The sequence below is a fragment of the Eublepharis macularius genome, chromosome 10, assembly GCF_028583425.1.
Source record: "Eublepharis macularius isolate TG4126 chromosome 10, MPM_Emac_v1.0, whole genome shotgun sequence".
Taxonomy (NCBI): Eukaryota; Metazoa; Chordata; class Lepidosauria; order Squamata; family Eublepharidae; genus Eublepharis; species Eublepharis macularius.
This window is the reverse complement of record NC_072799.1, coordinates 32,714,814-32,729,939: the sequence shown is the minus strand read 5'-3', so window position 1 is coordinate 32,729,939 and position 15,126 is coordinate 32,714,814. Positions and strand designations below refer to the sequence as shown.

At 40.8% G+C, this 15,126-nt stretch overlaps 1 protein-coding gene across 1 annotated transcript in view; it reads left to right on the top strand.

The window, feature by feature from the left end:
• ELOVL6 (ELOVL fatty acid elongase 6) overlaps window positions 1-15,126 on the top strand; it is an 86,940-nt gene that overhangs the window by 17,987 nt on the left and 53,827 nt on the right. The window lies entirely within an intron of this gene.

The following is a 15,126-nucleotide window of genomic DNA, read 5'->3' as shown; positions in this document are numbered from 1 at the left end:
CAGTTGAGCCTCCCTGGGGCCGGGGACCACCAGTAATTGTTTGTCAGCAGATCTAAGTTCTCTCTAGGGTACATAAAGTGAGAGGCGGTCCTGTAGGTATGCTAGTCCCATTCTACTTAGGGCTTTCTAGATCAAAACCAAAACTTTGAATCTGATCTGGAATTCCCCAGGAAGCCACTGTAGCTGTTGCAAGATGGGAGTAAATATGTGCCCTATATGGGTTCCAGTTAGGACATGCGCAGCAGCATTCTGGACCCATTGCAGTTTCTGACCCAAGGGAAACCCACCGTAGAGCGAATTACATTAGTCCAAACTGGAGGTGACTGTTTCATGGATCACTGTTGTTAGGTCATGGGTTGACAGGTAGGGGGCAAGCTGCCTGACCTGCCAGAGATGGCAAAAAGCAGATCGGGCAACTGCTGCAACTTGGCCCTCCATTGATCCACCTCAAGGTTTCTGTCAGCTGGAACGGGCACAAGTTGTGCCCCATCAAAGGTCAGGAGCCGGATCCCCAAACCCGAGAACCCACAGGACCTCTGTCTTCATGGGATTCAATTTCAGTTGAATCTCTCAGATCTTAGTCAAACACTCTAGCCACTACTCCATGTATTGGGCACATGATCTTGGCTTTTGAGCCCCACCAAGTTCTGCCTTGAAAAATGTCTAGCACATTCTTTTGGTCATGGTTAAGTATTTAGGAGATAATTATCTTTCCCTTGTATCTGTCATTGGTCTTAGTCATGGTTGCCTTGTACAATAAAACAGTATAAAAATATTTCCAAATTGTAGAGTACATCGATGGATTCTGAGAGATGCCACCACATTTGTTTAAGTGAGCAGCCACATAACTTACATTGTAGGATCCCCAAGCCTGAAGCGCTTCTGTTGTTATTATTTCCTTTATTTCCTTTGTGGTTCAGAACAGCTTACAGATTGAAATGTAAAACGGAAAGGACAATACAACCCCAACTAGCCGCCTTGACCTTCCCCAAAATTCCTGCAGCCCACAACTAATTTGTCAGAAGTACATAACATTGCGACTGAAGATAGAAGTGAATGAACAAAGGTGCATAAAGCCAAGCTGATACTCAGTTTCAACTCATTCTTTCTTATTCATGTTACTTGTGTATAATTTCTGACTTTGAATGTAAGCTTTCAGGAAGGGACTATCTCTATTTGTTTCAGTGCACCGTGACTGCCTGCTGTAGCCTCTTGATAAATATTAAATATGATTGGGAGAGATTTGTGTAGGTTGCAGGATGAAAATTTAGGAATGCGAAAGTATGCAGTTCATACAGTCAGATTTGATGGCTTCCAAATACTGTTTTGTCTGACTTTTCTTCCTTGTCTGACTTTTCTTCCTTTATGTTTGGGGCTCTGTGGTTGACCTGGAATAGATGAACTAGCCATGCTACATTTTGGTACAGCCATTTCAAACACAGAGACAACTTAAAAAGGAATTTGTTATTTAAATCTTCGGTATAGCAAACTCCTCTGCTGATTGTTACTTTTGCAGCTGGATAACCATACTGGTAGATATTTTAGTCATGTTTTGGTCTGACTGTTCCTTCCGTGGAAAGTTAGCTAAGTGCAGTTTGCAGATGGTAAACTGCCACAGAAATCAGGTGAGAACTGTGAAATAAGCAACAGAGCTTGTGTGAAGATTGATAGCTGAAAAAGTATCAAAAATTGGTTGATGGCTGTACAATTTGCAACAAAAAAAGCCACAAAAAGTCCTTGTGCAAGCAGCAAATTCCCACTCTTATTCATTTGTGCATTGTCAGTCTTTTTGCTATCAGCAATGAATGACAGTTACTCCCCTTGCAATTGTCCAGCCAATAATAATCATCTTCTGATGACTGCTGATGCAGAGTACACCAGTAGGAAGCCAGGAGGCCACTGCTGACTGCTCAGATATTATGTGAGGCTATGTCTTTGGAAGGCTTGCCTGAAATGCCATCAAAACTTTGCTCATGTGCCAGTGCAACTGCTGTGCAGCGTTAAGAGCAGCTCTGCTTTGCAGAACAGTCAGTTTTTAAGACCAGGTTTGCTTTTAGATTCATGTATTTCTGACGTTTGATTTTTTTCCCTTTAAAATTCTGATGAGAAGCTTAACGTGGAATAAATGCTGCCTATAGGTCAGACTGAAAGCATGCTTTCAATATATTTAACACAGTCTTAGTAGCTGAAAAGGCTTTGCTTCTACTGAGGCAATGTTCAAATAATCTAAATCATATGTTTCAAAAGGCATCTTTATAAATCAGTGGCAAACAGACCTGTATGCATAATGTTCTTTACAAAAAATTACACAAGCAGTTGCTTGTTCCATGGTCACTTTTTATTACCAAGCAAGCCAAATTTTAGTTTAAAATGGCCTTGATTTAACACTTCAATGGCAAAATATAAAAATAGATTTTTGATTAGAGTTCTAAATTCTCCCTTTCTCTCTCTTTTTTTAAAAAAGCAATTACTCTCCATTGTGTTCTAATTGTACCTATTTATGGACATGTGGGTACCACCTAATTACGGTACTTTGGCCAAAGTATTGATTTTAAATCACATTTTGAATGTCATATAGTTTCTTGTCAAGCATGCAGGTTACTTGCTTTCTGTACACAAGTGTACAACTTGTTAGTTCGGTATACATTCTAGCAGCATAGTCTGAAACAATAGGCCAGTTATTCTACATGCCTTTTGCCGTTAGGGTTACCATCTTTGGGCTGGGAAATTCCTGGAGATCTGGGAGTGGTGTCAGTGGAGGGCATAGTGGGGGGGGGGGAGGGACCTCAGTTGGCATAATTCCATTGAATCCATCCTCCAAGGCAGCCATTTTCTCCAAGGGAACTGATGTATGCTGTCAGGAGATCAGTTGTAATCCTGGGAGATCTCCAGGCCCAGCCTGTAGTTTGGAAACCTGGTTTTCATTATGGCAGGGAAATGTGAAATTAAGAATTTATGGTCTGGCTCTCTCTAGGCACATATTAAGGATGCTAAACAAGATGATTTACTTGAAGATCACATATCAGGAACTTAGCATAAACATGGACTGGGCGGAATAGTGTTTCCCCATCGCACTGATGATTTGCATAGTCAAATTATGAATTTTTAGACTATAAAGAATTTGACTGTGTAACATTTGCATTGCTTTTGCCCCTGTTTTATTCTTTTTACATAGAAAACTTGACTTTGTATCGTGTTCAGATTCTGAAATGCAGAATCTACTTCAGGTTATCTGGTTCAGAAAGTCAATGTGGTGTAGTGGGTAAAGTGACAGCCTAGGATCTGGGAGACCCAGGTTCAAATCCCTGCTCTGCCATGGAAGCTTATTGAATGATCTCATGCTAGTCATGCTCTCTCAGCTGAACCTACCTCACAGAGTTGTTCTGAGGATAAAATGGAGAAGAGGAGAATGATGTTAACCACTTTGGGTCCCGAGCCCATCTGTGGGGAGGGTGAGGTATAAATCAAATAAATAAATAAATAAAGGCGGGGTATAAATATAGTAAATAAATAAAATTCTGTTTTGAGAGATTTGAGAGAGGTTTTGATAAGTTTGCATTCTATTCATGTACCACCTTTAAAACCTCTTATGTGATAGGGGTATGTATTGTAATTTTTTAAAAGTATTTTGATCTTTTTTTAAAAAAATGATTTCTTTTTAAAAAACTGAATACACGTTTACCCGCCACCAGCGGACACTTGGGAATCCTAATGCATAGAGAAGTGAGATAGATTTCATCGATTAAGAAAAAAATACATTAAAATCCTAACGCTTCACCCTTTAGGTAGGCTTTCCCCTCATTGCCATTAACAGAATGAACACATTCTATCCTTCCCTGGTGTGAAGGGTTAGCGGAATTAATCCCTTGTGTTTTCTTTGTTTAGTTGATTCCTTGCCATCACATACAATGGTTCTGAGGATTAATGAAATAAAACTGGGCAGGTGAGCCTGATCTTGTCAGATCTCAGAAGCTAAGCAGGGTCTGCCTTGTTTAGTAATTGAGTGGGAGACCTCCAACAAAGACCAGGGTTGCAGAGGCAGGCAATGGCAAACCACCTCTTTTAGTCCCTTGCCATGGAAACTCCACCAGGGGTCGCCATGAGTCAGCTGTGACTTGAGGGCGCTCACCATCACTAAGGTGCTACTTCGAACTAAAATGTTTTGATCAGGGCTTTTTTTCTGGGAAAATTGGTGGTGGAACTCAGTGGGTTGCCCTCAGAAAAAATGGTCACATGGCTGGTGGCCCCATCCCCTGCTCTCCAGACAGAGGGGAGTTTAGATTGCCCTCCATGCTGCTGCACGGAGGGCAATCTAAACTCCCCTCTGTCTGGAGATCAGGGGGCGGGGCCACCAGCCATGTGACCATTTTCAAGAGGTTCCGGAACTCCGTTCCACTGCGTTCCTGCTGAAAAAAAGCCCTGGATTATTAGAATTCTATTTGTTTCTCTGTACTGTCTAAATATAAACTGAAATAGCCATTGATCAATCTTTTAGTACTTAATTCTCTTGAGACGTATTCCTTCTTTCCTGTCTTGATTGTAGTGACCACTAGGGCATTCCTATGCAGTTGTACTGGTCAAAATCAATAGATTTCAATGGTTTTAGGAGACTATCATCCAGTAGAACAAAAACCCTGTTATGTACCAGTTGTTAAATACAGAGAACTGGATATGCAGATCGTTTTATTTATTTATTGTTCATTCAGTCTGAACCATATGCTATTGCAAAATGGCAAAATATCCTGAGAGCTCTCATAAAACGAAAAGCTCCTCTGTGGTTTGAGAACGAATGGAGGGCGGTGAGAGTCTGTTTCTTCAAATAAAGAAAAGACCTGTGCTTTTTAGCATGACCCAAGGCCAGTTCACTCAAAGATCCATAACCACTGTGGACAAAAGGTTGTCGATGAAGGGCAAAACTTGGAAAGAGCCAAAGTGGTTAGGAAGCTAAGGGGGACTTGAATGCTGTCCTAGCATTGTATTGCAAAGCAGTGATATTGCCATTATTACAAGGGTGTGATGTTGATGTTAGTGGTGCATCTTCCAGTACCAGTTTTTAGGGTTGGTGTGGTTGTGGCTTATCAGGTTATCTCAGGTTTACACAAGAGTTAATGTTGTATCAGAAAAGTCCCATTGTTTCCAGCAATATCAATACACAGTTTTTGCTGACCTACCTTATTTAGGGGAGGGGGAGGGTTCCTATTCCTTCCTTTGCTAGCAGTGATGCCAAACAGAAATTCAACATATGAAATATTTTTCCTTGAATGAAGAAACGTTAGGTAATGTTTCACTTGTTGACATCGCACCTGGCATCCAACTGATAAAGACAGAGGAGACCCACTGGGAAAATGGTGACAGTTGCCCCTCATGACAAGAGAAAGTAAAGGGCTTTGGCGTGTTAAAGTTTCTCTGAAATCAAGGAAGCTGCAGAAAAATGGGGTGCCTCACAAAGCATATTTTTGACAGTAAAGGTTAAACTCAGGGCTTTTTTTCTGGGAAAAGAGGCGGCGGAACTCAGTGGGTTGCCCTCGGAGAAAATGGTCACGTGGCCGGTGGCCCTGCCCCCTGATCTCCAGATAGAGGGGAGTTGAGATTGCCCTCCGTGCTGCTCAGCGGCGTGTAGGGCAATCTAAACTCCCCTCTGTCTGGAGATCAGGGGGCAGAGCCACTGGCCATGTGACCATTTTCAAGAGGTTCCGGAACTCCGTTCCACCACGTTCCTGCTGAAAAAAAGCCCTGGTTAAACTAATATATATTTAGATATATTATTTGGGGTATTTATTGCATGCAGTCTACTGAAAATAATTATGATATCTCAAAGTCAAGAGAGCTGGTGTAGCCAAGGGGCGTAGTGTGCGTTTTTATCAGTGGCTAGCTATCTGCTTCTAGAACATTCCCAAGTGGGACATCAAGGCAAAAAGCTTTGATTTGGCTACCTGACTATGCACTATTGATAATCCTAGATTCTGTGAATTTGCTCTGCTCCTTTTAAATCTATGTAGGCTAGGGCTATCCCTGCAGTTTGTGATGCTTAATCCCTAGGTAAATAGTGCATTTGGTGAAGGACTTTGGAGTGGGGGGATCAATTTCATTGAATGATTCCAAGTTATGAGGGAGAGGGCTTTATTTAATCTCTCTATACCATTCATAATTTTACTATCCTTTCTCTCAATCACCTTCTTCCTACCTTTAAGTAAAGAAAAAAACCCCAAGCACTTTATCTTTTGTCTTGTAGGGAAGATGCTCCAATACCTTTGTCTGTTTGGTTGTTCTTTTCTGTATGCCATTCCTTTTTTTTCTTTTTTTTAGTATTAAAAATTTTATTGAAACTGCATAACATACAAAAAGATGTAAAGGACATTAGAAATCGTACAATGCTAATTACAAATAATTACAGATAAAAATGAAACAAAACACATTGCATTGAATTACAAGAGATTATAGCTTTTGTATTGCAGATTTCAGAGAAAGTGTGTTAAACAATAACCAACATGGATAATCTTTAAACAATAAGCAATATTCAGTGTAAGCACGAAGATAACTTACACATTTGCATACATATGAAATAATTTTAAACCAGGTAAGGAACTGCTGCTTTCAAGGTACTCAAAAAATGGAAACCATTTCTCTATCAAATTTGTAGTTCTCGGAAAGTGTTCTATTTGATAGACTTTATCATATAATTTCTACAAAATAATCCCAAATTTTTGCGTACCAGTTGTCAATAGATGGGATAGATTTTGATTTCCAGATGTCTCTTTCGAGATTGGGCAAACAGAACTGTGCACGGTGAAACTGGATTCAGTGTTTTTGTTCTGCTGATGTTGGAGCTTTCCCCTACTGCAAATAGCCTTGTGCCACTGGGCATGCCTCTTCTGCTGGAAGGACATTGAAGGAAAGTACCACTGTTAGCAGAATGGTAACGTTGGATCTAACCCCCAAATCCAAATGTGACAGCATCGTAGATTTATATTAGTCCTAACGTGGGTAAAAATGTTATGTACCTCCTCCCTTGGAAAACCTGCTGGGGAGGAAGTGTTTTCATGATTGATAAGAGGACCAACCCATCACCACTGAGGTAGCTTCATAATTGATACAAAGACCGGCCAATCAGTACTATGCCAATCTGGCTCCTGCTGCAACCTGAATCCTGTTTTCCATTGAGCTGATCCAGAGGAGAAGGCTGCATGTCTGCCAAAGTGCAGTGATTGGACTCACAATGGACTGGCCAGAGAAATATGTACCCCATACTTACACCTACAGTCTGTGTAAATACCATCCAGATTTTTACCCTGCCAGCCTTAAACAGAAATGGATAAGAAAACTGTAAATGTGGCCTTACCAGAAATATTGTAGAAACATATAGAACCTAGTGCAGAAACGGAGGATTTGACAGAATCTGATACATTGTTTAGTTCAGCAGACTTGGAAAGAGGTCTGATTGCATATATTGATATTAGTAATTGGAATTGTGTGTAAACCTAACAGATGGGGGAGACTTGCTGAGTCACTGTTGTGCTATTTCTACTCTCTTCCACCCTCACAATTCAATTTTTAAAACCTTTGCGACAATGGCTGTGCTTTCAGATTGCATGCTAACTTGTGTGATTATTTAAAACGTAATTTTCCCTGGCAATGCTACTAGACAACCTCTGTTTGCCTGGCTATCTGATGAGATGTGCATTTAAAATCTCTGACAACTCTTCCAAGCCAGGCCGAGCTGGCCTCTCTCATATTACAGCCTCCATTGTATAGTCAATGCCATTATTGACATTTGTTCGGCAGTTTGGCAGCCTTGTGTGCAAATCCGGAGTTGCACCATGTTGCTCTAATACTGGATACAGCTGTTGCTCATTTGTATTTTCCTGCAGTAGTTCCTAACAAGGCCTGTAAATCTCAGTCGTAGAGTGTTCCCGAATTTGGTAGCTGAAACTGGGAAGAGCGCAAGATTCGTTCCTCCGTTGAAACTGTTCAGTTGTCCCGGAGAAAAATCTTTTTACTGGATCTGCATTGGGAGCAAAGAAGCTGATTGGTTCCCATGCACTTTGAATTTCCTGTCTTCCATTTTTTGAACTGGCAACATCAACACCTTTTTTTTTTTTGAGGGAGGGGTCTTGTAATAAGTGAGGCAAGTGGTATACCTAGCCTACTATCTAGGGCTGTGGTATCCAACCATAAGTTGACCCATAAGATTGAATTTGATTGGTGGGCAGGCCCAGTGTTTTTTGGGACCCTAGGTGATCTATGGTCTTGGTGAGCATCTCGTCCAGTGTTCCATTTTCTACAGTGGCCAGCCATAAATTTCTGAGAAACTGACAAACATCCCACAAATGATGCAGTTGCCTTCAAGCAACGTTCCAAAGTACATAGTTTTTGCCTTTGACTGCCCTGTCCTTCTCCATTATTCTTTCTAATCCCCTCTAAGATTCTAAGATACCCGTTTTCTTTATCAATCGCATGCATATGCAGTGAATTAAAAATACCAACTATTGCATGTCAATGGAAGACATTGTTTCTGGTTTCCAAAATACGGGTTGCCTTGCCTTGCCTCAAATTAAACACTGAAGTTTGTTCTTCTAAGAGCCCCTTCACACCTGACGACTTTCCTATAGAAATGTTATTCTTCATAAGAAAACATGTATGCCTTTCACTCATAGTCAAATGTCATGTTTTGCTTTCTGAGGTAGTACAGTTGGTTGCATTCATCATACATGGTAGCGTATTTTCTTTTCTCTGCAAAACAGAAATATCAAGGCAGGTAAACCATATAACAATGGCCCCTGGGGATGGGTGGTATATAAATTGAAAAAATAAAATAAATAAATAAAAAATAAAGTTTTCAACCTCAGTACAGTGCAAGGGGCTTAGTGTGGTACAAACTGTGAAAGCACCCATTTAAATGTAGAAGACAGATATGGTTCTTTTACTACTGGGTAAAAAACACCATGCATGGGAGAGTAGCTGCTAATACAGCTGTTAGCTCAGAACTGCTTAACATTGAGCATTATACTGCCTTTAACCACCTTCAGAGTGGTTGAAGTGTTGACTTTCATCAGTGTTTGCATTGTGAAAAGAGGAAAGATTTGACACATATTACTGATTTTCTGAGTAAAATCAGTAAAGGTACTGTAAAGGGTCTGGTTACTGGGTGGCTTTTCCCTTCTCATCATTGTCAGAAAGGGAGAGGGAGGCAAGAAAGTTGGTAAGGAGGAACAGCAGAGAAAGAGAGTAATACAAGGAGCAGCCATTAGGGAGGGCTTGCCTGCAACTCACTTCGTGAACCACTTTTGGGTCCCAACCATGATGATGTCACAAAGCCTATGACTAGGAGTGAAAGGCATACATGTTTTCTTATGCAGAATAACATTTCTATAGGAAAATCATAGCCTTACTACCAAAAATAGTCTTAAGAATTAACTTTGGGGCCTGATCTGTACCATAGCAGCAAATTTAATCAGAACACTTCAGTCAACTGTCAGTTCTTCCCAATAATTTCCTCATCCCAGCATTAATAAAGAATTATGTTATAGCCAAGACAATGGATTTTTAAAAAAGCATTTGAATCCAGGATGGAGCCAAAATGCAGAGAGACATCTTTTGTTACAACTTTGTAATCCCCCCCTCCCCACACACACACATGCATACACTGCGCCATACATTTTGGTGATTTCATGGAGAAAATGTTGCCCATTCAGAGTGAAGGAATGAATATCATTCTTGCTCTGGTTTGGCTTTGTGACATCATCATGTAACCAAATATGATTGGTATTGTGCTTACCGGTGCAGTTGGTGTAATTCTTGACCGGCTGAGATCATTTCAAGAAGCCTTTAAAAAAATGGCATTTTGAAAAAATTCAAAGAAGCAACTGTGAATAGGTAGCAAACAGAAAAGGTGAACAAGGAGGGACTTATGAAACTTTTTGTTCCAACTAATTCCCCCTCCCCCCTTTAGCCCAACATTTTCAGGGCTGAAGGGCATTTCCATTCAATTTGTAATAAAATATTGTTTCACATGAAGTTCAGAACAATCTCATTTGGTGGAATGATCAGGAGAGATTTATGCTGTCCATGGACTGGTCTGTTTATTTACAACTTGACAGCATGAGCAGGGGTTATCTGGGGTACAGAATGAAACGCTTGGACAGTATCAGCACTTTATCAGGATAGTATCTTACAAATCTAAACTAGCACAGTCAATATCAAGGACATTTCCATAAACAATGCCATAGGGTAAATAAACACGTTTACAAAGACATAAATTAGCAAGAATCCAATACAGAGTTGAAGAAATGGTGAAACAGACTGACATTAGACAACATAGAACTACCCAGTAGAGTCATACTTGAAGCACAGGAAGCACATAGGAACACATACTTGAAGCAACTGATAGTACATAAGGCAACATATATTGAATCCATTAACTTCTACGGCAAACTGCGGACGTAACCCACCCACCCCCCGCGCCGCCTCTTGTGCAAGCTCCATTAAAATGATAGGAGCGGGACAAAGGACCAGGCCTTTTTTATGGGAAAAGAGGTGGTGGATGGAACTCAGTGGGTTGCCAGCACAGGGGGCAACTCCTGCTGGGAGGTGGTGCCCCTGGAACTGCATGCGCAAAGTGCACGCACGTTCCCGAGACCGCGCAATGATGTCACTTTGGGTCAGCTGGAACGGGGGGGGGGTTAAAAGTTTAAATCGCCCTCAGTGAAAATGGTCACATGGCTGCTGGCCCCTCCCCCTAATCTCCAGACAGAGGGGAGTTTAGATCACCCTCAGCACTGCTCCAATGGTGCAGAGGGCGATCTAAACTCCCTTCTGTCTGGAGATCAGGGGGCGGGGCCACCGGCCATGTGACCATTTTCAGGAGGTGCCGAAACTCCGTTCCACCACGTTCCAGCTGAAAAAAAGCCCTGCAAAGGACTACATGTTCTTGCCCAACTCTTCTTGATTTTAAAGGGATGTTGTGCAGGAAAACTTACAGGGAATTATGTTATCTAGCTTTCTGTGCATATTGTACATACCTCTCTCATATATTGTAATATACTTAAATTTTTATAGAGGCTCTGCAGTCTATGCTAGGAGGCTAGCAGAAGCATTAGAGATGTTCTTGTGCTTGAGATGCAAAGCGTGGCCTGATCAATCTTTGGTAGCAAAACAAAGAATGACGTTTCTGCTGGTACTGTATGTTCGTCCTTCCTCCTTCTGCATTTGCATTTCTTTCATGTCAAAAGCATATTGTGTAAAGAAGGTATTTGTAAAGAATGGCAAAACTGCAAGGGGGAGGGTGGTGCATTGGTAAAGGCCCCTGGCTCAATGCCTGGAATCTTCAGTTAAAGCATCTTGTGCGGGCGGAGGAATGAATGTTAGGAAGGACTCATCTCTGCCCAAGAGCCATTCCCAGCCAGAGCAGACCACACTTAAGATAAATGGACCAAATAGCCTGAATGAATACAAGACAGCTTCATATACTATATGTAAATTCAGAAATATTTTTCCCCTTACACCAGAAAGGATGCAGAAACAAAAACAATTGCGGGACTAAATGAAAATTGTTTGAATACCTCTGATGTCTCTTAATGGATAAATATTTCTTAATGTACTACAGTGTTTTTTGTAAGGGAAGGGATGGATGGCTTCCACTATTTACCTGGCACAGTGCCACACTGAGTACATTTGAGTACTCAGGAAAATGTATTCCTCTTTCTGTCTGTGTGATACCTGTTCCTGTAAGCTTTATCCTATAATAACCTGTATCTTTCGCTGCTGCTGTATAGTGAATTACTCAGAGTAAGGTTGTTTAGCTTAATACTCAAGCAAGGAACCTCTTGTAAGGGAATGCTGCATTTATTGGCCACATTAAGCTTCTTTCTGTGAATGAGCTGTAAGCACTTCCGTGCATATGTGGGAAGAGGTTGTGTTTCTTTCTGGTGCAGCCCCTTGGTTCTTAGGGGTGTTACTCCAAAGAGGACCCCAACTCTGGAAGAATTGTTGGGTTCCATAGTTACTGTAGCTGGAGGAAGGGGACCTGTCTGCCAGGTACACCCTGTACTGCTTTGGCTGTCTGACTACTTGAGAGAGAACTGCAAGCTGGTGTACCCTAAGCTACCTTAGTACATGCATATTAACTTTTATTAACTGAAAAACAGAAAAATTAGGAGTTAAACAGAAAACGCAAGTTTTGTGGTAAATAACATAAAATATATTATTTGGTCAGGAAAAGGGTCATGTACAATCAAACTAATAGTGTATTTTGATATGCAGTTAAACTTTATAATGTTCAAAGCATCAAACCAATCAATAGTGTATTATCAGCATACATATTATAGCATTTTAATTATATGCAAAATTAGTCACATTTAAAAATTAAAGTATCAGCCCCTCACATTTCTAGTCAGAATCAGTTTCTGAAACTTTTGTTTCTGAGCCTTCTTTTTTATACTCTTTAGAAAACTTGAGGTTTGTGCAGATTAAAACAAGTTTCTCTACTCTTTCATACTGTAGGTGCAGAAATGCATCTTGGATTTAAGGACTGTATATGTCTACAGCATGCTTACCTTGTCTTTAAAAGCATTTCACACATTCTAAAAGAGAATTTCATAGGAGGAGTTGTTTTTTTAGTACTCCCCAAAATTTCCAGTTTTTCTACTGGAAACAGTTTTTTTTAAAAAAAATCTGTTTTTTATGTTTCCTATGAGGAGAGGATGCTTTTCTGGTGCTTTTCAAATTTGGGGGGGGGGGGGACGGCTAACAGGGGACATAATAGAAGTTTATAAAATTATGCATGGTGTGGAAGAAGAGGCTAGAAAGTTTTTTCTCCCTCTCCTATAACACTAGAACGTAGGGAGCATCCAGTGAAATGAATGAGCAATTGGTACAGAAGAGACAAAAGGCAATACGTCTTTATTCAATGAGTAATTAAATTGTGGAATTCACTGCCATTGGCTAGAAGTGTGTGTGGTTTTAAAATGGGGGATTGACAGATTTATTTATTTATTTTTTATTTTATCATATTTATATTCCGCCCTCCCCGCAAGCAGGTTCAGGTTCATCAGTGTTTAGTAGCATTGGTGTCTAAAGGGAACCTCCATAGTTAGCGGCAGCAAACCAATGAAAACCAGTGTTAGGAGGTGACATCAAGGGAAGATCTTGGCCTCTTTGCCATGCTTGTTGGCCCCTGTATAAAAACAGGATGCTGGACTAGATGGACCATTGGTCTGACTCAGTAGGGCACCTCTAATGTTCTTATAGACAAATTTAAAAACGAATTATCTTTCATTGAAAATTAATCATGATAGCTAGATGGAACCTGCATGTTCAGAGACAGTCTATCTCAGGTACCAGGCACGGGAGGACATTTTTCATGCTCTCAGTCTAGAGGCATCTAGCTGGCCGCTATTAGAAAAGGAATGCTGAACCAGATGATCATCTGATATGACTCAACAAAGTTCTGTAGGTCTTCTTGTTGTAACCTGGGCCGTTCCATGTTCTCCGATCTGAGCAATTACCAGACTGTCCTGCAACTTTCTAATGTGTGAACATACAGTATAATAAGGTTCCATTCATATTCTATGGTAATCTGCAACACAGGTGTTCGTAGGTGCCTCTTGTTCCTTTCTCCTGGCTCATTTGAATCCTAGTTTGCAGTAACATGGCACTTGATCCAGCTAGCAATTGTTCATTTAAGCTCTGTGAGCAGCAAACTATGCTCAAAGTGGAGTTTAATTGCAGCTTATTATGACATCTGAACACAGTCTCAGTGGTGAAACAAATATATATATTTGCTACTCCCAATGATGCATGTATAACCTACAAGAGATGGACAGTAAAAAAAACACCAGCATTTTTTTAAAAAATTCAGGTATCAGGAAGGTCATAAATATTGGTAATCCCACTATTTGGGTCCGCACATACTGATTTTGTATTTGGAACTGAGGGTGTTTTTTTCAGGATTCTGATATTATTTGGCTCCATTATTCCCTATGGGGGAAATCTTTCAGGGGTAGGGACACGTTGTGGGGCTGTTTTTTATTCAAATCTCACCAAAATTGCAACAGAGTGAAGGCTGCCTGTCTTCTAAAGACCCCTCAAGTTTCAAGTAGCTTGGGTCAACGAATCCAATTCTGCAGGTCCCTGAACAAGATGCTCCTGGCTTGTTAGGTTATTCCTGAATATTTCTAGGATTGTTCGAGACCACCAGTTCTAGTATATCTGATACGATCAGGATTCCTGAATTCATAAGGTATATCTTTACTGGATTCATCGAATCACATACCCGTATAACCTACATATCTAGAACTTATATTTATGTAGGAAATTGTTAGTAAGTGAAGCAGCCCCAAGTCATGACATCTTCAGCCTTTGATAATCATGCTGCTACCATGTTAATCTGGCACTTTTTCTTTTCCTTCATCTTGCTCCTGCAATTTAAATCATTCTTAGACACACATGAATTTTAAATCCCACTGAATTTAGTGATACAAACAGAAATCCATCTAATTTTTTGTAGTATAGCAAAGTTGAGGTTGTCCTTAAATATCTCTCCAAAGATCCATTTGAAGGAACACAACAAAGCTGCCCTTCTGTTAGTAGAGGAAGCAGATTTTTCTCTCATGGCTGCCACAAAACCATGGCCGTTTCCAGATGGCTTACCTGCACCCGGAACATCGTGCCACGTTGCAGGGAAAACGCGAAATACCGCATTTTCTCGTGCAAGTTTTGTACGACGTTCCAGGTGCAGGTAAGCCATCTGGAAACAGCCCATGTAGAGAATGTGGAATATGTAACATCATTAAGACTGGCAAGTCCTGTAAAGCTTCCCCTCTGGGTGACTGCAGGCACAGAACCCAGGGGGGCTTGTTTGACTCTTTTTGCTTCCCACTGTGGGTCATCAAAAAATCGTATCGGTGCCCTGAGTCACAGCAGGGTTGCAACTTTTAGCACTGTAACCTTCTTCTGGTAATGACACGGGAAGGGAATAGCTGGAAAAGGGACAGTTGCGAGAAGGGTTTGTCCAACTGTATCTCCTTCCTTTAGCTGCACAGAGAATAGGGGGAGCAGCTGTAGCTAAATCCATTGTTACAGCTAGCTGTGATGGAACATTTGGTGTCTATGGCTGTAATACTAAGAATA